Genomic DNA, 22,558 nt, shown 5'->3' on the forward strand with positions numbered 1-22,558 from the left:
TGGCCTGGTTTTTAAGGCCTTTTACTATTGGTTCTTCCCTAAACTTACCTTTTACTGCTCTTCTGCAGGAATCCTCTGTAGACCAATCTGGTGCACCCATAGCCAGGCTCGGCCTACATCCTTTCCTCTGTGCTCAGGTTCACTCAGTTTTTTTTTCTGAAAAGCCTCTGTGTCTGCTCTGCATTTGTATGGGCCAACTACTGTTTTAAGACCAGCCTCACAGTCATGTCTCCTCCCTCTGGATTCTTCTAACAGCTTTTGTCTGAGCCACTTATTGACACTCAAAGTGTGGAACCATGTGTGGAAACCATTTTTCTTATTATGCACAAGGCATGGCTATAAGATAAGGAGATTGCAATATGCAATAGTTTTTGAATGAGGAAAGAGGATTAAAAAAAAAATCAGAAGAGTAGCTAGAGAATCTGGAGAAAGTAGTTAGGCAGGTACCAAAGGAGGAGATGTCTGGCATTGTCAAAAGGCTGCAATATGGTCATTGGGAAAGATCCCCCAAAATAGAAAGAGGAAAGAGGTCTTTTGTGATCACTGAGAGATCAGCCCATTGTGTGGGTGTAAGCAGCATTGCAGTGGGGAAAACAAGAGATGAGAAAGTAAAGACAGCAAATACAGTTTCATGTCTCTTAAGCACTGTTTCTGAGAAGAAAGGAGGTAGAGTAGTTTGAAAGGGTGGAGGAGGTTAGTTGTTTCGTTCTGTTCAAAGCATGGAGGAGACTGTGTTTGTGGGAGAAAAGAGCTAGATTAGAGGGGAAAATTGATAACAAGGAAAGGATAGTTTATTCATCAAATCTGGGAATGGCTGTGATCCAGTGTACAGGTTCAGGGATTAACCTTGATGAGGAGAAAGGACACTTCTTGCTGTGGGACAGGGAACGAATGAAGGCTATAGGATAGGCATAATAATGAAGAGACTGGGCTTAAGGGTGAAAAAAGTTGACTGTCACTGTAGAGGAAAGGCTAGGAAAGCCCAAATTTTCTGGAGTGGGTTCAGATTTCATACATAGTTGGCCACCATATCTGCGGATTCAACCAATCATGGTATTCAGGAAAAAAAATTCCAGAAAGTTCTAAAAAGTTGCACCGGCAACTATTTACATAGTATTTACATTGTATTAGGTATTATAAATAATCCAGAGATGATTTAAAGGATATGGGAGGTAGGTTATATGCAAATACTACAGCCATTTTACATAAGGGAATTGAGTATCCACTATTTTAGTATCTGCAGGGGTCCTGGAACCAATACCCCAGGATACTGAGAGAGGACTGTATTTAAATATCACATTCATCAGTCATTCCTTTCACATTTATTCAGTGCCCTGCGTGTGCCAGACACTGGGGTCCACACAGATACAACTTTTCATTTAATTTCGGAATTTGTTATAATGGTGACTGAGATTTACTTTCTACTCTTCTAGAAGGCTTTCAGTAGAAATAAACACGAATCAGAAGGGTGTCCTTTGTCAGACCAGACGTCCCTAGTAGGGGTTGGGAAAACACTGGCATCTCAACAATGGCGCCCTGTCTGAGGTGGAGAGGGAGGAGAGGCCCCGATGGGGGGAAAACAGGTTTAGACCTGGGTAACCCGAGGAGGGTGCGCCTTCAACCAGGAAGAGGCGAACCTCTTGAGCACTTCAGGCCGCGCGGTAACCGAGGGTAACAGCGCCCCAGTCCACGGCGGTGTGAAAACCACCTTCTTCCCTAACCAGGTATATCTGCGGAGGCTGACCAGGACCAGACACAAGCCAAACCTCTCCATCCAAGATACCTTCCCTCTGCCCCTGACTACTTAAGGCCACTGCTCCTTTTGCCTAGTTTATTGATGAGGGGCGAGGGAGAAGAGAAGCGGTAGGCGAATCACCTTTCCTATTTTACGATTGGTAGTATTAGGCTCCAAGTCCCGCCTCCTGCCCCGCCGCAGACAGGCTCTCGGGGTTGTCACTCGATCCTCTGCAGCCGCCCCTCGCCGTGGCCCCGCCCCTCGCTGTGGCTGGGATCTCGCGGGAAGAGCGGTGGGCACGGCTGTGGCTCCGTCTCCCGGCTGCGCGCGGAGCGGGAGGGCTCTTCTCACACAAGCGCTTCCTCGCGGAGGGGTTGAAGCTGCGGCAGACGCAGGCCTGGGCAGCCCCTTCTCTGCCGCCTCCTTCTCTTCCTGAGGGCTCCCCGGTCCTCTTGCCCTCCGACGCTACCCAGGTGAGGAAGCCCGGAGCTCGTCTTCGCTGAGGAGCGGTCGGGGAGCGGGGACACGGAGCAGCCGGGGCAGGGGGGCTCCCGACGGGGGCGGCTCCGCGGGCAGCGCGGCGCTGCCGGGTGGGCGCGAGGCTTGGAGGGGTTCGTGAGTGCGGGGGTCGAGGAGGCGGTGGGATGGGATCCGGGTGCGGGCGCCCAAGGGCGGTGTAGCGGGTGCCAGGGCTCCTCGGCGTGAGGAGGCGGTTTAATGGGGGTCCGGGTTTTTTTCCGGCTTGGGGGGTGGTGGTGGCTGGCAGCATATTGGGTCCCGGGTCTTCGGGGTCGAAGGAGATTTATCAGGATCCTTCGGTTCCTTGAGGTGGTATAGCGCGGTTCCGGGACAAGGGCTCCTTTTATTGCGGTCTCAGGCTCTTTGGGGGCAGAGGATTCAGTTTAGGAAGGTCCTAGGTCTCTGAAGGGGCAAATCCATGGGGTTTTGGGGGTCCTTTGAGCGAGAGTGGGCGTCTCGTTTCGCATTCCTGGGATAAAGAAGCAGTGTGTTGGGGTTCCGTCTGTTTATCGGGGTCTCCGGGAGAGAGGGCGATGTATCTGCGTCCTGCAGTGGCCGGGACAGCCTTGGTGGGCTGCTGGGGGCGGAAGGGTTTACAGCGGAGACCAGCGTCTTTATTGGGGTTTCTGCTTTGCCCAGAGGGGGGCGGTAACTTGGCACGGCTTCCAGTCTTTTCGGGGGCGACTGGGCGAGTTAGCGGGTCCCCGGGAGATCTCGAAGGGAGGGCGCGGCTCTGCAGGCGCTGGGTCGGCTCGGGGCGGGAAGGGGACTCTGGTGACATCCCGAGCCAGCCTAGTACACAGTCTGTGGCTGGTCAGCATCCTGGAACAAATCTCTTTCTAGATGAGATTTACTCAATGCTTAGTTGGAGGATTGATCCGTGTTGTTGCCTAGTTGGAGAAATAGTGGGTTTGTTCTGCAGTTTCCTTCTCTCTGTCCCGGGATCCCTGTGGAGGCGTGCTGGTCTCCCTGCTCTGGGAGCGGGAGAGTGGCAGGCAGCACCTTAAAGTGGGCATGTAGACTGTAGATTCTTAAGGAGGCGAGTGTCCTCCGGGTCAGCGTGGAAGCCAATGAGGACAGGGAAGGCTGTGAGGTTTTGGCTTCCTTTCCTAGGTGGTCTGCTTTGCTGATCCTGCATTATTAGATCTGTCCTGAAGTCTTGCTCCAGTGTTAGGCAGTCAAGCAATGCTGGGAAGTGTGTTCTGGCTTCTCCCTGTCCTTTGAAAAGCATTTGTGGAGAGGGGGAACTTCAAGTTCAGCTTCCAAATAACGCATTGGAATTCGAAGTTCCAAAGCTAGAGCTCTGCAGAAGCGTCATTTGAGACGTGTAAGCATGGCTAACAGCTCTTTTAGAGAATCCTGCTTAACAGTTTTATTGTAAAGGTACAGTTAGTCTTGACTCCTATGCAGAGTCCTTGGTAACTAGCCCAGACTTAGGTGGAATTCAAATAAAATGACCTGTATATATGTGTATGTGGGTTTTTTTTTTTTAATGTTTAAGTCAGACAGTCTGTTTGTTTGCTTGACAGTTCTCCTGGTTAGATAGCTCCTTTATCATAGAGGCCCGTAAATGAAGTCTGTATGTGGCAGGCAGTGGAACCTGTACTCACAGTAATTCTGTAATTTGGGATAAACAGACAAATTTGAGTATGCCAAAGCAGAGAACTTTGCCTGCCTCATTCTTTTCCTTAGTGACAGTTTTTTTTTAATGGCATTTCTTTTGATCTTAGAACCAGAAACATTAGTGATAATCTACTTAATACTTGACTTTTGTAATCATTTTTAAAAAACAAGGGAATTCTGCATAGCAATGCATAACTCTCTGAAAAGCTTAAGTTTTTTTGGTTTTTGTTTTGTTTATAAATTCCTGATCAAACCAAAATGCCTGATTGACTTCTATAAGATAGTTTTGACTATCAAAACTGATCAGTTGAGCAGATATTTGATTGGAACCACAGCCAAAAAAACTCTAAGCAGATCTTTTTTTCCTCATTATTTTTGAAAGCCAATGAAAAATTAAGCAGGTGTCAGTAACTTTTTAAAAAGCAGCTTTCGTAATTTCTAAGTAAACATACTGATCAGTCAAAGAATATTTGATTGTCTGCTAGGTGTCACAGCATGGAGGCACAATGATTCCAGCTCTCATGAAACCTATATCAAGAGAGAGAAAGACAACAAATAAATAAAATAAATACATAAAATAACTGAGATGCTGATAAGGAAGAAATAAACAGGATAGTTGGGGTTTTGCTCACTTAAAAAAAAATAACCTCTGAATGATAATATAATTGATGTCTGTCATGTTAACCAGAAACCAGGCAAGATAACGATCTACCTTCTGAATTAATAAAGATTAAATTATGATCAGTAGAGTTTGAGTGTTAAATATATTTTGACTCTGAGGATTAGCACCTTCTGTTATATAAGCATAAAAAAGTCTGTAAGGATAAACATCAGACTTTTAAGTGTTCGGGGGATTCTTCAGGAGAGAGTTGCAAAGGCATGGAAGAGAGTTATTAATTATTAATATATGCTTTTATACTATTTGAATTTACTTCAGTGAGCAGACATTACTTAAGGGTAAATTAGAGAAGTCTAAAAATTAAAAATTTGGTCACTATGCAAATTTGTGAAATGTACTGTATTTATAAGGCATTTTGTCAGTGTTGCCACTTCTACTGTGCGTACTAGTGAAGGAAAAATGTATTTCAAATATGTAAAATCATAGGAATGGGGTGGGGAGGGGAGCACAGCAGAATAAGTAGAAGACTGAGGCTCAAGTTAAATCTTAAAACATGGTAAAGATGTTGGATCTTTAATTATACAAAGATAAATTAATCTTAGGCCTTTCTTATTTCAAATTTGTTTCCCGAGTTTGAAAAAGGAAGTTTTTAGACTCCCTAGAGAAGAATAGGTTGTGTTTTTGTGGCGGGGCAGGAGGTGTTTTTATTGTGGCACAGATTTCAGGATGGGATTTCTTTTTGTCAGACATATGGACACCTAACAGATGTTTTTCTTGTGAGGCATATGAAACAAAAATAGTTTTATAGTTCATTATTACACTGCTGAAAATGACAATACCAGTGTCTTTTGGATTATCATTCAAAGTTCTGAAATTATAAATGTGACGTACTAGCCAATTTCTAGAAAGGAAATCATAAGACATGAATTCCAGTCTTAACTGTGCTGCTAACCATCTGACCTTGGATGATTCCTTAGTCTCTCAGGGCCTCAGTTTCCGTATATATAAAATTAAAGAAAGAGAAGTCCCTGTCAGTAATCAATATAAATTCCATTTCCAAGGTTTTTATTACATGTTGCGGATCTACAGTATTATATGTACAAAAAGGGATAGATGCCGCAAGAGTAGCTAGTTCTCAGGGTAAAACTAGTTCCATTTAACTTTTATATATCACACCTAATTTTAGAGCCTCTTCTATTTTAAGATATATAAGAAATATTTAATTCAAGAATATACATTCATGAAGGTAAATGATTTCCTTTTGGTAATTTAGCTTTATCTGTTAAAAGCATTATTATTTTTGCTTCTGATCCCTGGTTCTGTAATAGAGTATCTATATGATAATGTAATGTCCTTATTTAACTCTGTGTGTAGAATGAGGTCTCTAGTGGTTGACCCCCTTTAATCTATCCTTTACACTGCTGCCAATGTGATTTTTCTAAAATGCAAATATGTTCAGTGCTTTTTTCTTAAAACCCATACTTCTCCCTTACCTACAGTATTTAGTTCTATGGTTATAAGGCCCTTCATCGTCGGGCTCATCTCCTGCATTTCTCCCACCATACATCTCAAGCTCCAACTGTACTAATAACATCAGTTTACTGAAAGAGCCATACTTTTTCCTGACTCAGAGCCTTCTTATATATTCTCCCTGCTGCTTAGAATGCCTTTCCTTCTCCTGTCTTACTGACAGAGTCTAGTGATTTTTTTTTTTTGCGGTAGGTGGGCCTCTCACTGTTGTTGCCTCTCCCGTTGCGGAGCACAGGCCCCGTACGCGCAGGCCCAGCGGCCATGGCTCAGGGGCCCAGCCGCTCTGCGGCATGTGGGATCTTCCCGGACCGGGGCACGAACCCGTGTCCCTTGCATTGGCAGGCGGACTCTCAACCACTGCGCCACCAGGGAAGCCCTAGTGATTTTTCAAGATACAACTTAAGCGCTGTCTGCTTTTTGAGTCTTCTGTGTGCTCTGGTCCTCGCTCTTCCAGCCCCACTAGGTATTCACTCTCTGTATCTTGTTCATTCATTCTCTTATGTTCATTAATATGCTGTAATTATGTATGTCTCTCTCTTCCTGGACTCAAAAGCCGATGTATATTTGTCTTATTACTTATTGAATATCTATTGCTTAGTTTACATAGTTGACTCTCATTACAGATTTGAACTCTCAGTGCCAAGATTAATATCTTCATAAAGTCTGAGTTAAGCCCAAATCTCAGTCTTGTCCTATTTTTCTAAAACTTTGGGCTTTCTATATTATCTTATTCTCTTGCCCCTATGACCACAAACTGACATTAGATCTGTAGTTCTTATCCTCATGTTTAAGAAAAGAGACTATCAGCACTGTAGGAGTTAGGAGTTACTCTGATAAACCTGCAGAAGAGTCATGCAGAATTTTGAGGCAATTACTAATCCCTGTATCTAAAGTTGTTAGCAGAGTTATGAACTAGTTTGAGTGTTTCAGATCTTAGACATCAGTGATTTGGTAGATATTTTACCTTGGCTGCTTTCTGTATGGGAAATGATTGTTGCCAGTGTGTATGGGATTTTATAGTGGCTTAATAGTTGCTTTACATATATTACCTTTAATTCTGCAAAACAAATCCTGCAAATTTAGTAACTTTCTCAGGGTTATTATCTACTAAGAAGCAGGCTATGTAGATCCAGGTCTGTCTTATGCCAGATTCTATGCTTTTTCAAAATGCTACACTGCTTTCTGAATATGAGTTCTTATTCAGTGTATTTAAAATTATTAATAGATACTTTATTCATTTTATAAATTGAAAAAGTAGGTTGTGAGGTTTATCCATTCAGCTTTTTCAAAAAAAGCTAAACTAGAGGATTTGAGATTGATTGGACTTTAGAGATCACTTAATCCAACTCCTACATTTACCATATGAGGGAACTGACATACACAAGAATAGTTAAATGACTTGCTCAAGATCACACAGCTTTGTAGTTGGTTAAGATTTGTTGTTGTTGTTAAGCTAGTTATGACCATTGGTGTTGTAAAACCATTATTTGAAAGGAAACCAGGTGCCTGATGTTCCCCCCAGGAAAAAAGCCTACAGTGGCTTTTAGAAAAGTGATGTTGAGGATCTCAGAGTCTTAAGGACACGGCTCAGAGAAAATCCAGACTTTGGATCATGACACATGGAGACGCTTCAGTGCCTCTTCACTCGCGTAGCTCCCTAGTCTTGGTTTCTTTCCTTCCTCTTTTTACTTTTTAAAAATCTATTCACAGTTTACTAATCTTCTGCCTGCTAAAGTTATTAGCAGCAGCCTGACCAGTAACCATTTACATGCCAACCATGGGCTAACTAACAGGGATACAAAAAAGCATACAATCAGTCACTGCCCTGAAGAGGCTCAGTTTATTGGGAGTGGGAGGCAGTAAGTATTTAATTGCAGGGCAGTATATAAAGATGCCATGAGTGATGCAGCTTTAGGAGCTCAGAAGGTAAAGGTAAATGTGGACTGGGCTAGTGGCTGCAGAAGTTTCTATGTAGAAAAGGTTTGATTTAAGTTAGTCTTTAAATGAGGAATTGGAGGGAAAGACTGGGGAAAAGAATATCTGGCTGTGTGTGTGTGTGTGTGTGTGTGTGTGTGTGTGTGTGTGTGTATTTTTTTTTAATCTAACCCTTGTTCACTTCCCTTTAGCCACAGTGGCCTCCTTGCTGTTTTAGAAGGCCTGGAACATGTTCTTCCAGATTATCTGTATGTCTCCTTCCCTTCCTTCTTTCAGGTCTGAATTAAAGTATCACCCCTTCTGAAAGGCCTTTACTGATACCTTGTTTAAAATTACAGCATCCCTCCCATACATACTCTTCCTATCCCTCTTCCCTGCTTTGTTTCTTTTTTGTGCTTTTCTGCAGTCCAACACACTGCTTTTATTATCTTTCTAACCCTACTATAATGTAAGATCCATGAGAGCAGGGATTTTTACCCATTTTATTCAGTGCTATATCCCCAGCACCCAGGGGATACAAAGTAGGTGCTCACATTTTTGTTAAATGAGTAAGACAATCGAACTTTAATACAGAAACTTGAAGATTGTTTGATCTAACCTCTCTCCTTCCTTCCTTCCTTGCTGGCTGGCATGGAGGACGAAGAACTTTCTCTTCTATTTAAAAAATTTTTTTTTCTAGGACTTACATTGTATACAGTGCAGAAATCATAAACAGCTCAATGAATTTCTACATATGTAAGCATGTGATCACCAACCACACCAAGAATAGAACACTTCTAGGACCTCCGCATCCTTCCTTACTCTCTGCTAGTTAGTACTTCCCAAAGGTAACCACTATTCTGACTGCCATCACAGTAGATTAGTTTTGCTTTTTCTTAAACTTCATACATTCGGTTGACCAAAAGGTTCATTCAATTTTTTCTGTAAGATGGCTCTAGTAGCACTTAGCTGTCTTTAACTTCATTCGAAACAATTTTGTTAGATTTTATGTGACAGCTGTATATCAGCATGCCTTTAAAGAAAGACATCAAGATTGGTGAATTTTTGTGTAGCCATTTTAATATTGAAGATGGAAGAAAAAAAGCCAACATTTTCAGCCTATTATGCTTTATTATTTCAAGAAGGGTAAAAACAACTGAAACACAAAAAAGATTTGTGCGGTGTATGGAGAAGGTGCTGTGACTGATCAAACATGTCAGAAGTGGTTTGTGAAGTTTTGTGCTGGAGATTTCTTACTGGACAATGCTCCACGATCAGGTAGACCAGTTGAAGTTGGTAGCGATCAAATTGAGACATTAATTGAGAACAGTCAACGTTATCCCACGTGGGAGATAGCTGACGTACTCAAAATATCCAAATCAAGTGTTGAAAATCACTGCACCAGCTTGGTTATGTTCATCGCTTTGATGTTTGGGTTCCACGTAAGTTAAGCAAAGAAAACCTTCTTGACCGTATTTCCACATACAATTCTCTACTTAATGAAAACGTTCTGTTTTTAAAACAAATTGTGACAGGCAATGAAAAGTGGATACTGTACAACAGTGTGGAATGGAAGAGATGGCGGGGCAAGCGAAATGAACCACCACCAACCACACCAAAGGCCGGTTTTCATCCAAAGAAGGTGATGTTGTATATTCGGTGGGATTGGAAGGGAGTCCTCTATTATGAGCTCCTTCCGGAAAACCAAACGATTAATTCCAACAAGTACTGCTCCCAGTTAGACCAACCGAAAGCTGCACTCGATGAAAAGCATCCAGAATTAGTCAACAGAAAAGGCATAATCTTCCATCAGGATAATACAAGACTGCATGTTTCTTTGATGACCAGGCAAAAACTGTTACAGCTTGGCTGGGAAGTTCTGATTTATCTGCCATATTCACCAGACATTGCACCTTCAGATTTCCATTTATTTAGGTCTTTACAAAATTCTCTTAATGGAAAAAATTTCAATTCCCTGGAAGACTGTAAAAGGCACCTGGAACAGTTCTTTGCTCAAAAAGCTGAAAAGTTTTGGGAAGATAGAATTATGAAGTTGCCTGAAAAATGGCAGAAGGTAGTGGAACAAAAGGGTGAATAGGTCGTTCTATAAAGTTCTTGGTGAAAATGAAAAACGTGTCTTTTAGTTTTACTTAAAAACTGAAGGTGGGCTTCCCTGGTGGCGCAGTGGTTGGGAGTCTGCCTGCTGATGCAGGGGACACGGGTTTGTGCCCCGGTCCAGGAGGATCCCACATGCCGTGGAGCGGCTGGGCCCGTGAGCCATGGCCGCTGAGCCTGCGCGTCTGGAGCCTGTGCTCTGCAACGGGACAGGCCACAACAGTGAGAGGCCCATGTGCTGCAAAAAAACCCCACAAAAAACCAAAAAACTGAAGGCACTTTTTGGCCAACCCAATAAATGGAATCAAATCAGTTTTTAAGTTAGCAGACGGTCCTTCTTTTTCATTGCTGTATAGTATTCCATTGTGTGAGTGTATATTTTTTATTGTACTATTTATAGACATTTGGGCCATTTCCAGGTTTTAGCTCTTAGGAACAAAGCTGCTAAGAACAATTTTGTACCTGTCTTTTTGTGGGCATAAAGATTCATTTCTTGGGTAAAAAACTAGAAGTTAACCTCATCTTCATATAGATATAGATATATAGATACATACACATAATTCTTAATTCCATGTGGTCCTTAGCACATGATAGATGATCATTAAATGACTGAAGATAAATTATTAACTAATCATGTACTGTGAGATTATCTCAAACTTATTAAAAATATTGGAGAACAGCTTCTGGTCCATGCTTTTGTTCTTATATCTGACTTAAAACATGTAGCACTTAACTTTATCCAGGCTGTACACATTTCTCTTTCCTCTTGATTAGCCTCTTTTTTAAAAATCATGTTCGTTATTAGTTGATGCCCCTTCTCCAGAAGATGGGAGAAATATGTCCAGAAAAGAGGAAATTCAAATTAATTAATTTTAAGGTGTGAATTTCAGAACTGGTTGGCTATTTTTCTATATTTTCCCAACTTAAAAAAGTCATTTCTTTTTGACAGTTTGGTTCTACTGTACGTTATATATATTTTTTACTATTCTGTACCATTTGAAATCATTTATACCAATGCATAAGTTATGTTTTGAGATATGTCAAGCAAAGGCTTTCTTTGATGGTCTTAAGAAATTTTAGAAATGGCTTTAGTTGGTGAAGAATGCAAATGAGAACCCCTACAATAATAGAAGAAATCATGAGAAATATTCTTCTAATTCTGGAAAAGTTTTCAGTTCCCTTTTGAAGTGATTTCTAAGCTAAGACTTGAAAGATGAGTAGGAAACAAGGTGGATGAGATGCCCGGTAGGGAATGGGGTAAAAGCACTGTAGGTGGGGAGCTGTCTTTGCAGAGAGAGAGCAGGGCAGATTTGGGAATCTGCAGGCAATTCAGGAGGACTAGAGCAGTGGTTTTCAAGCTATAATGTGAATATGAATCTCCTGGTAGGAGTGGGGCTCATGAGTTTGGAGTTCTAACATGTTCATAGGTGGTAGAGATGTCGCTGGTTCAAGGATCACACTTTGCAAACCACTGGGCCAGAGTATAGGAAGCAAGTGAGAAGGAAGGAGTGGGGAGTGAAAGCAAGGACCATATCATGGAGGATCTTACAACTAATGTAAGGAATTTGGATTTAAGGCAGTGGTAACCCACTGAAGGGTGCTAAGCAGAATAGTGACCTTGTGAGATTTGTGATTTTCGAGGGGGCAGTAGTGGTGGAAATCATCTTTAGGGGTAAACTCCATCTACATTTGAAACTGTACAGTTGAATGTCTGAGCAATGATAGTTTACCCATTCATTAATAATTATTGTTTTTCCCAGTGGCAGATTCAGTTCATTTAAAGGAGAAGTTTGGTTATGTTTATTAATTTAGATGTTATATGTTAGCTTAATCTTTTTTTTCTTCCAGGGATATTATTACTTATTATATAATAAGTGTTATTACAATTTAACTCATAATTACATTTTTAACCCTGTTTGATGGGATTTAATTTTTGTCCATGTTGTACCATATGATAGTTCAAAGTCTTCTTTTTTATTGTATTGATTAAAAAATAAGCTAGCTGGTAGTGCTTATTATATGGTAGGAATGATCTTAATGATACATAGTCATTTGAGTTAGTTTGTCACTAGCTTTTGTAAATGTTATTAATTAGAAAGCTTTAGTTTATTTCAGCTGTTTAAATATCAGTCAGTTTTCCAATATTATAAACTTAGGAATGTGTGTGTAGCTTGTTTTTCCCCCTTATTTTATAAATTCTAGGAACTCATTTTAAATACGTGGAGAAATACTAAAGACAAAGATCTAATGCCTCAGCTCAAATATAAGCATTGCTAACATTATGGTACACATTCTTCCTCCTTCCATGAATATATTTATTCATTTGTATACTGTTTATTCTCCCACCATGAATTTATATCATAAAGATTTTCGTACTTTGTCAAAATTGTTTCAAAACCGAATTTTTAATAGCAGCATAATATTCTGTTGAACGGATGCGTAATGATTTAACCATTCCCAATTACTGAATATATTTTCCTCTGCAGATAACACTTGAAGAAAGTCTTTGTGCATAAATATTTCTCCATACTTGATTATTTTCTTAGGATAGGAATAAAAATGTTGAGTCAAAAGGTAAGAAGATCTTAAAAAAATTAGGTATTGCCACATTACTTTCTAGAAAGGTTATGCCACTTTACATGCCAATATCAGTATTAGTTTTAAAAACCTTTTCTAGGGAATTCCCTGGTTATCCAGTGGTTAAGCCTCCACGCTTCCACTGCAGTGGGCACGGGTTTGATCCTTGGTTGGGGAACTAAGATCCTGCATGCTGTGTGGCACAAGCAAAAAAATTAATTAAAAAATTTAAAAAAGAACCCTTTTCTAATTTAATAAGCAAAAATGATCTGACTTTAATTTGTATTTCTTTGATTATAACTGAAGAGCATTGCAAAAATTTTTTTTGAAGTTACATATTAAAAGAAAAGATTTTAAAAAGAATACCACATGCATTATGTTATAAGGTAAAATGTTTTAACTGGAATTAATGTTTTATTATTGTAGTTTTTTCTTTTAATAGATAAATTAATTTCTTGAATAGTTATTAAAAAAACTTACAAAATTCAAAGACCCAAACAGTTGCCCTAGAGGCAACTACTGTTACCAGTTTCTTATATGTACTTCCAAAGGTATTGTAAATCATGTGTGTGTGTGCCAAAACATAAGACGAATTATGGAGAACATTCATTAAAATACTGTCTAGTTCAGGTGTGGTATTGTGTACTAAACTGTGTACTAAATATTAGAAAGGGTCTAAAAATGATTAGTATCTGGCTACTGGCCCAGAAGGAAGAAAAGCAAGGTCTGGCAGCGTTTGGCAGTAATTTTCTATAAGACAAGTGGCCTTAGCTCTTTTTATTATTGGATCGATTCTTTGACAATAGCACTTCTGTTTATAGTACCTATTCTGTAGTTCTATTCCAAAAAGGAAAGCCAAGTTTTTGAAAATTAGTTGATGCCTGAAAGAAACTCTTTAAAGTACAAAAGCTATTTGGAGGTATTTAGGAACAAGATACTTTCTTCTTAGGTATTTTAGGATTTCTTTGGCAAGTACAGTTGTATCAGAATTTTCATGACTTTGTTGCTTAACAGTGAAAGTTTGAGCTTGAATAATTATAAATGAAATTCATCATTTCCCTAAACTCTTATTTACCTAATTCAAAAACCAATCAGCCATGATATAAAATATTTTAGAACATATTTTTAAAAGATTTTCATGCTAATAATATAGTAGTAATTTGTCTCATACAATCAAAGATCTTTTTGAGCTTGACTTGGAGGCCACTGCTAAATAAGTAATTTGAACAATAAGAGAGGTTTTAATTGGATTCTACAGAGCTTTAATGCTTTAGGGAAAAGATATTTGCTTTGGGGATAGATTTTTTTTTTAAGCCCATGTTTCCAAAGATAAAATTTGGGGATGACTATTGTTTACTGAATACTAACTCTGTGTGGGCCAGGATAAGTTAGGGGTATTATGAGAGTTCCTATTTGCTGGAATTCATGTCTCCTATTCCAGATTAATTATAGGGCTGTAAAGGCTGCTAAAGAATTTGCACCTAATAGTGGTTGGTAATATATGAGTGGTTTTAAGAAAGAATTTACCAGAGGTGGGAAAAGATCCTCTTGACTTTAAAAAAAAAACGTTGAATGTGGAAATAGTTACATGTTTATAGGAGAATTGCAAAGTACAGAGAATTCCCATACGCCTTTCACCCAACTTCCCTTAATGTTAACATCTTATATAACCATGGCAAATTTATCAAAACTAAGAAAGTAATCCTGATTTTTTTAAAGGGGAATTCAGCAAACTTTTTTTTTTGAATACGTATTATGTGTAACAGAGTGTTTTAGCTGCTGATACACAATTTGGAAAAGAAGTAAAGGTTGCAGATAATAATAATAAAATGGTGAAGTTGGTGTTATTCCTGAACAAACTGTCAGATTATTGAACACATATATTTTTGGTACCCCAAAAAGAAGACACTAATCACTAGGAGCCAGCATGGGTTCACAGAGGACAAGTCATGCCACACTAGCCTCACTTTTTTTCTTATAGGGTATGTAAACTGGTAGGTACATCAGGAGATGCTCTGGCCATAATATATCTAGAATTATAGCTACATTTATTGGATTTTAAATTTTGTGCTGGGTACTGGGTTAAACACTTTACATAGATTGCCTCATTTAGTCCTGTTTTACAAATGAGGAAAGGGACCCCAAAGGTTATACAGGTAGCATTTGATAGCTTTTTATTATATCTTTGTAGAAAAGTTACAGAAATGTAGTTAATAGTTGCATAGGCAGGTGGATTTTTAATTGATTAATGAATGGGCTGATGTTAAAATTAAACTGCAGTTCATTCTTAGTGGTGAGCCTCAAGATGCTGTCTTCCCCCATGTCCTTTTAAGATGTTTATCGTAAGTTATTCTCAAAATTGTGAGGGAGTGCTAGTATGTTATGTGACAGAATCAGGGTCCTCCCCAGCCCACTTTATTTTTAATAATTAGAACGGTGGACTGTATCTAAGAAAATATTTGTTATAATAATTTTATTTATTTATTTTCACACTTAAAAAATTATTTTATTTATTTATTTATTTTTGGCCGCGTTGGGTCTTCGTTGCTGTGCGCGGGCTTTCTCTAGTTGCGGTGAGCGGGGGGCTGCTCTTTGTTGCGGTGCGCAGGCTTCTTATCACAGTGGCTTTTCTTGTTGCTGAGCACGGGCTCTAGGTGCACGGGCTTCAGTAGTTGCAGCATGCAGGCTCTGTAGTTGTGGCTCACGGGCTATAGAGCGCAGGCTCAGTAGTTGTGGTGCACGGGCTTAGTTGCTCCGTGGCATGTGGGATCTTCCCGGACCAGGGCTTGAACCCGTGTCCCCTGCATTGGCAGGCGAATTCTTAACCACTGCACCACCAGGGCAGTCCCTATGATAATTTTATTTTTGGTGTGTTAATATTTGATAGGGACAAACAAAGCCCTATAATTGAATATTTTTTTAAAAAAAATCTGCACAAATACAGGGTTGGAGACTAGGAGGGCTAACAGCAGTAGGTGTAGGTGTATTTTTTTTTTCAAAGCAGGTGTGTGCCTGGGTGTGTCTTCTTATTTGTCTGAAGTTGGTGAGTCCATGGTTTATTATAACTGCCCTAAAGGCTAACACCCGTTTAACAGTGTTATTTTGAGGCATGTTGTCCAAAACGCAGTTGATTTTCCTTTTCTACTTTGCATTTAGCTTAGTGCAGTCAGTTCTGTTTGCCACATTTTAAGGAGGACATTGATAGACAGTGTGTTCAGAGGAGAGTAATTGGAATGAAGCAGTGTCTTGAAACAGATGCTTGCACGATAATTGACATATTTGAGGTTTTCAGCCTGGAAGAAAGAAGACTTCAGTGGGGTATATGGTAATGCTTTTCAAATTGGGTAATTGAATGATCTTTAATATTCTTCCTGACTCAGATATGTGATTCTGTGAAACACATGAAGGAATGGCATATGGAAGAGGGATTAAACATATCTTTTGCATCCCCAGAGGGTAGAACTATGAACAATGAGTGAAAGTTAGAGGAAGGGAAGTACTGGTACTAATGAGGATGCTTTTAACAATTGAACTGAAAATAGTGTGGACATTCTGTCATTGAGGCATTAAAGCATGTATTGAGTACAGTTTACTCAAGCTATCCCGTAAGGACTTTTCCAACTCTAACCTTTAAAAATTTTTTTATTGGTTATAATTCCCCATAGCAAAACTTTCTGTTGGGTACCTCACTTATTCTCAACATCTTATGGTTTCATATAGTATCAAACGTTAGTATATAATAATAATATTATTATTATAATGCACATTTAAACAACAGTAGAGCATGTTTTCACTTTCCAGATTGACAAAGATTAAAATGTTCAATAATGGCAAGGATGTGTACGATCACTGTCTCTCATACACTGTAGGCAGGAATGTAAATGTGTGCAGTTTCTTTGCAGGGCAAGTTGGCTTTACTTATTAATAAAATGATAAGACATATTATTGGGTGAAAAAAATAAGTGGCAGGACAATGTTTATGTATGCTGACATTACTGCAAAACAGTTGTGTATGTGTGGGTTTAAATAACATACATATTCACACATTAATAAACACAGTTATGTTTCTGTGTGCATAGACTTTTCTGGAAAAGAGTTAGGAGATTGGACGTCTGAGATCTCAGTAAGACTGGTTTGGTTTAGTTGTGTACACTTTTATACTTCTTGATTTTTTTTTTCTTTTTTCTTTTTTGAAAAGTGTATTGTAAAAAGATTTTTTTACTTTGAAGTAATTATAGATTCACAGGAACTTCCAAAATTAGTACAGAGAGGTCCCATGTGTCTTTCATCCAGTTCCCCTCAGTGGTAACATTTTATTTTATTTTTTTAAATTAATTTATTTTATTTATTTATTTTTGGCTGCATTGGGTCTTTGTTGCTGCGCACAGGCCCTCTCTAGTTGCAGCGAGTGGGGACTACTCTTTGTTGCGGTGCACAGGCATCTCATTGCGGTGGACTCTCTTGTTGCAGAGCACAGGCTCTAGGTGTGCGGGCTTCAGTAGTTGTTGCTCTCAGGCTCTAGAGCGCAGGCTCAATAGTTGTGGCACATGGGCTTAGTTGCTCCGCGGCATGTGGGATCTTCCAGGACCAGGGCTCGAACCCGTGTCCCCTGCATTGGCAGGCGGATTCCTAACCACTGCGCCACCAGGGAACCCCCAGTGGTAACATTTTAAATAACTGTAGTACAGTATCAAAACCAGGGAATTGACTTTAGTACAATCCACAGATCTTATTCCTTTTTCGCCAGTTTTACATGTGTTCTTTTGTGTGTGTAATTCTTTGCAGTTTTATCAAGTGTAGATTTGTGTAATCACCATCACAATTGAGATACAGTACTATTCCATCACCAGAAATATCCTCTAACCTCTGGCAACCACTAATCTGTTCTCCATTACTGTTTTGTCATTTCCAGATATTATATAAATGGAATCATACAGTATGTAACCTTTGAGACTGGCTTTTTAAAAACTCTGCATAATTCCCTTGAAATCCATCCAAGTTGTTACATGTATCAATAGTTCCTTTTTATTGCTGAACAGTATCCCATGGTATAAATGTATGAGAGTTTGTTTAATCTTCACCCACTGATGGACAGTTGAGCAGTTTCATTTTTGGCTATTACAAATACAGCTGCTATCAACATTTGTATACAAGTTTTTGTGTGCACATGAGTTTTCATTTCTCTGGAATGAGTGTCTAGGAGTGTAAATTCCAGGGTAGTATGGTAAATATATTTTAAAAAGTGTTAAGTGTATTTTAAGAAACTACCAAACCATTTTCCAGAGTGGTGTACCAATTTATGTTCCTATCAGCATTGTATTAGAGGTCTAGTTTTTCTATCTTCATTATTAGCATTTGGTATTGTCACTTTTTTATTTTAGGTGTTCTAATAGATATGTAGTGGTATCTCATTATGTCTTTGATTTTCATTTTCTGATGACTAATGATGTTGAACTTATTATATTTGCCATCTGTATATCCATTTTGGTGAAATGTCTCTTCATGTTTTCTGCTCATTTTTACTTGAATCTTTGGTTTTTTACTCTTGAATTTTGAGAATTATTTATATATGCTAGATATGAGTTCTTTGTCATATAAGTGGTTTGCAAATATTTGTCTATTTTATCTAAGTTGTCAAATTTATTGGCATAAAGTTGTTTATCATGGTTTGTTATCCTTTTAGTATCTGTAGAATCTGTAATGATGTCTCTTCTTTCATTCCTGATATTGGTTATTTGTGTATTTCTCTTTTTCCTGATCATTCTGGTTAGAGGCTTACTAATTTTATTACTCTTCTCAAGAACCAGCTTTCGAGTTCATTGATTTTCTCTATTATTTCTATTTTCTGTTTTGTTGATTTCAGCTCTGATCTTTATTATTTCCTTTCTTCTTTTTACTTTGGGTTTACTTTGCTATTCTTTTTTTTTTTTTTTTTCTTTTTGCGGTATGAGGGCCTCTCACTGTTGTGGCCTCTCCCGTTGCGGAGCACAGGCTCCGGATGCGCAGGCCCAGCGGCCATGGCTCACGGGCCCAGCCGCTCCGCGGCATATGGGATCCTCCCAGACCGGGGCACGAACCCGTATCCCCTGCATCGGCAGGCGGACTCTCAACCACTGCGCCACCAGGGAGGCCCTACTTTGCTATTCTTTTCTTTTTTCTTTTTTTTTTTTTTTGCGATAGGCGGGCCTCTCACTGTTGTGGCCTCTCCCGCTGTGGAGCACAGGCTCCGGACGTGCAGGCCATGCATGGCTCACGGGCCCAGCTGCTCCGCGGCATGCGGGATCCTCCCGGACCGGGGCACGAACCCGCGCCCCCTGCGTCGGCAGGCAGACTCTCAACCACTGCGCCACCAGGGAAGTCCTGCTATTCTTTTTCTAGTTTCTAAAAGGTAGAAGCAAGCATTCATTGCTGTCAATTTCTCCTTAAATACCTCTTTAGCACAGTCCCACAAATTCTGATGTGTTTTGCTTTTCTTTTCATTCAGTTAATAATTCCTTTTAGTTTACACCACCCCCTTTTTTTTTTTTTTGTGATATGCGGGCCTCTCACTGTCGTGGCCTCTCCCGTTGCAGAGCACAGGCTCCAGACACGCAGGCCCAGCAGCCACGGCTCACGGGCCCAGCCGCTCCGCGGCATGTGGGATCCTCCCGGACCGGGGCACAAACCCGTGTCCCCCGCATCGGCAGGCGGACTCTCAACCACTACGCCACCAGGGAAGCCCTACCCGCCTTTTTTTAAATCCATGAATTATTTAGAAGGGTATTCTTTAATTTCCAGATATTTGAGGATTTGCCTATAATCTTGTTGCTGTTGATTTCTAATTTGATTACATTGTGGTCAGAGAACATACTTTGTACGACTTGAATCATTTTTAATTTATTTAGCCTTGTTTTATTTCTTAGAATATGGTCTCTCTTCATAAGGTCTCTGTGTACTCTTGAGAAATATGTGTATTCTTCTGCTATTGGGTAGTAGTGTGTTTTAGAAATGTCAGTCAGATAAAGTTCATTGATAGTGTTGTCAAATCTACTATATCCATGCTTTCATTTCTGGTTTTTGTCTTTTTGCCTATTTGTTACATAAGTTTTTGAGAGAGAAGTATTGGATAATTGTGGATTTGTCTATTTTCTTATACAGTTCTATCAGTTTTTGCTTCATGTATTTTGAAGCTCTGTTATTAGGGGCATAAACATTTAGGATTATTATGTTTTTAGGATGAAATTACTCACCTATCATTATGAAATGACTGTCTTTATTCCTGGTTATAGTCTTTACTCTAAGAATTTGTCTTACATTAATATAGCCATTACAGCTTTTTTTTTTTCTGGTATATATTTTCCCATCTTTTTATTTTTAACCTACTTGTGTCTTTATATTTAAAGAGTTTCTTGGAGGCAGCTTCTAGTTGGGTCATGCTTTTAATCCAGTCTGATAATATCTTTTAAATGGAGTGTATAGACCATTTACATTTAATATGATCATTGATGTGATTGTGTTTGAGTCTGTCATCTTGCTATTTGTTTTTTATTTGTCCTATTTGTTCTTTGTTCCTTCATTCCTCTTTTTCCTGTCCTCTTTTGTATTAGTTGAGTATTTTCTATGATTCTATTTGATCACATCAGTTACCTTATTAGCTATAACTACTTATTTGGTTATTTTAGTGTTTGCTTAGGGTTTTTAGTACACAAATGTTTATAATAATACATCTTTATCTGCTTTCAAAGAATATTATACCACTTCATATATAGTATTGAACCTTAGAAAAGTATACTTCCATTTCTCTTCTGTTAGTCTTTATGCTATTGTTATGATACATGTTACTTTTAAATATGTTATAAACCCTCAGTACATTGTTATTTAAGCAGTCAGTTATTTTTAAAGAGATTTAAATATTAATATATATTTATCTTTGAAATCACCATATCTAGTGTTCTTCATTCCTTTATGTAGATCCATATTTGTATCAAGATTTATTTTCTGTCTGAAGGATTTCATTTAACATTTTTGGTAATGTGGGTCTGCTTGTGATGAATTCTTTTCATTTTTGAATGTCTGAAAATGTCTTTATTTTGCCTTCATTTTTGTTTGTTAGTTTTTCTCTTTTTTAAAAATTAATTATTATTGGTGTGGTTGCTTTACTTTTGCCTTCATTTTTGAAAGATAATTTTTCTGGGTATAGAATTCTATGTTGATTTTTTTTTCTTTCAGTACTTTAAAGATGTTGCTCCAGTGTCTTCTCACTTACATTGTTTCTGTGAATCTGGTGGTGTCCTTATTGTTATGCCTCTGTACGTAACATGTCTTTTTTCCTCTAGCTACTTTTAAGATTTTCTCTTTATCAGTAGTTTTGGGCAATTTGATTATGATGTATGTTGATGCAGTTTTGTTGATATGTGTGTGTGTGTGTGTGTGTGTGTGTGTGGTAGGGTTTTGTTGAGCTAGTTTATAAGGCCCTTCTTGGCCTTTATACTATTGTTATCATCAATTTTACTTTTATATATGCTATAAAACCCTAGCTAGCTTTATAATTTTCATTAAGTTTGAGAAGTTTTGCCATTATTTCTGCAAATTTAAAATATATTTTGCTCCTCCCTTTTGGGGACTCCAGTTACCCATATATTTGGCCACTTGAAGTTCAGTGGTTTACCTATGTTCTTTTTTTTTTTTTAATTTCTTTTTTCTCTTTCTTTCTTTTAGATAGTTTCTGTTCCTGTGCCTTCAGGTTCACTAATCTTTTCTTCTGTATTGTCTATTCTGTGCTAATCTCATCTAGTGTATTATCATCTTAATCACTGTACTTTTCATTTCTAAAATTTCTATTTAAAAAATATCTTCCATGTCTCTGCTAAACTTTTTGTATACGTGGAATGTGGTTATAACGACGATTTTAGTGTCCTTCTATCTTAATTCCAGTATCTGTGGCAGTTCTGGGTCTTTCAAAAAATCATTGTAGTAAAATACACATCACATAAATTTTATAATTTTAATAATTTTAAGTGTACAAATCAGTGAAAATTAATACACTAACAGTGTTGTGCAGCCATCACCCTTATCTAGTCATAGTCATTTTATAACTTCAAAAAGAAGCTTGTACCCTTTAAACAATCATTCCCCATTCCCCCTATCCCCTCAGCCCCTGACAACCATTAATCTACTTTCTGTCTCCATGGATTTGCCAATTCTGGATATTTCATATAATAGAATAATGCAACATGTGTCCTTTTATGTCTTCTTTCGCTTATCACATTGTTTTCGAGGTTTATCCATTTTATACCATGTATCACCATGTTATTCCTTTATATGGCTGAACAATACTTCCATGTATGGATATAACACATTTTGTTTATCTGTTTGTTCATTGATGGATATTTTAGTTATTTCCACCTTTTGGGTATGGTGAATGCTGCTGTTATAAACTTTTTTTGTAAATTTTTTTGTTTAAACACCTATTTTCAATTTTTGAATGTATTTAGTTAGGAATGAAACTGCTGTGTAATATGAAATTATGATTACCTTATTGAGGAATTACTATACCATTTTCCATAGCAACTATAACATTTTATTTTCTCACCAGTAATGTATGAAGGTTTCACTTTCTCTACATCCTAGCTGTTATTTTTGTTTTTGAAATTATAGCCATCCTAGTGGGTATGAAGTGCTGGCTTACTGGTGGACAGAGGCAGGGTCCTGAAGACTCCGGAGCTGTTGCCCACCCACTGGCAGGTGAAGCCAGGTCCTGGGGTTAGTGCTAGAGTCTGGCTGCAGAGCCCAGGGATCCCAGAGTTCATTTCAGATTGTTGGGGCAGGGGTCCTGACACAGTTGAGTTTGGGGTCTGCGGTGTCCGGAAGCTTGAGTTGGCCTGTAAGTGGACAGGGCCCAACTGGTTCCAGGGTAGAGTCTGGCCTTCTGTGGGTGGGCTGGGTCC

General features: G+C 38.9%; 1 protein-coding gene across 1 annotated transcript in view; it reads left to right on the plus strand.

Moving 5' to 3' along the window:
• The first annotated feature begins 2,018 nt into the window (after positions 1 to 2,018).
• Positions 2,019 to 22,558, plus strand: part of GLCE (glucuronic acid epimerase) — a 118,743-nt gene continuing 98,203 nt past the window's right edge. The window contains exon 1 of the mRNA XM_082617875.1: positions 2,019 to 2,208. The gene's annotated coding sequence lies outside the window, so the exon portion shown is untranslated. The remainder of the gene's footprint in view (positions 2,209 to 22,558) is intronic.

This window comes from Mesoplodon mirus, assembly GCF_964341445.2.
Source record: "Mesoplodon mirus genome assembly, chromosome: 4".
Taxonomy (NCBI): Eukaryota; Metazoa; Chordata; class Mammalia; order Artiodactyla; family Ziphiidae; genus Mesoplodon; species Mesoplodon mirus.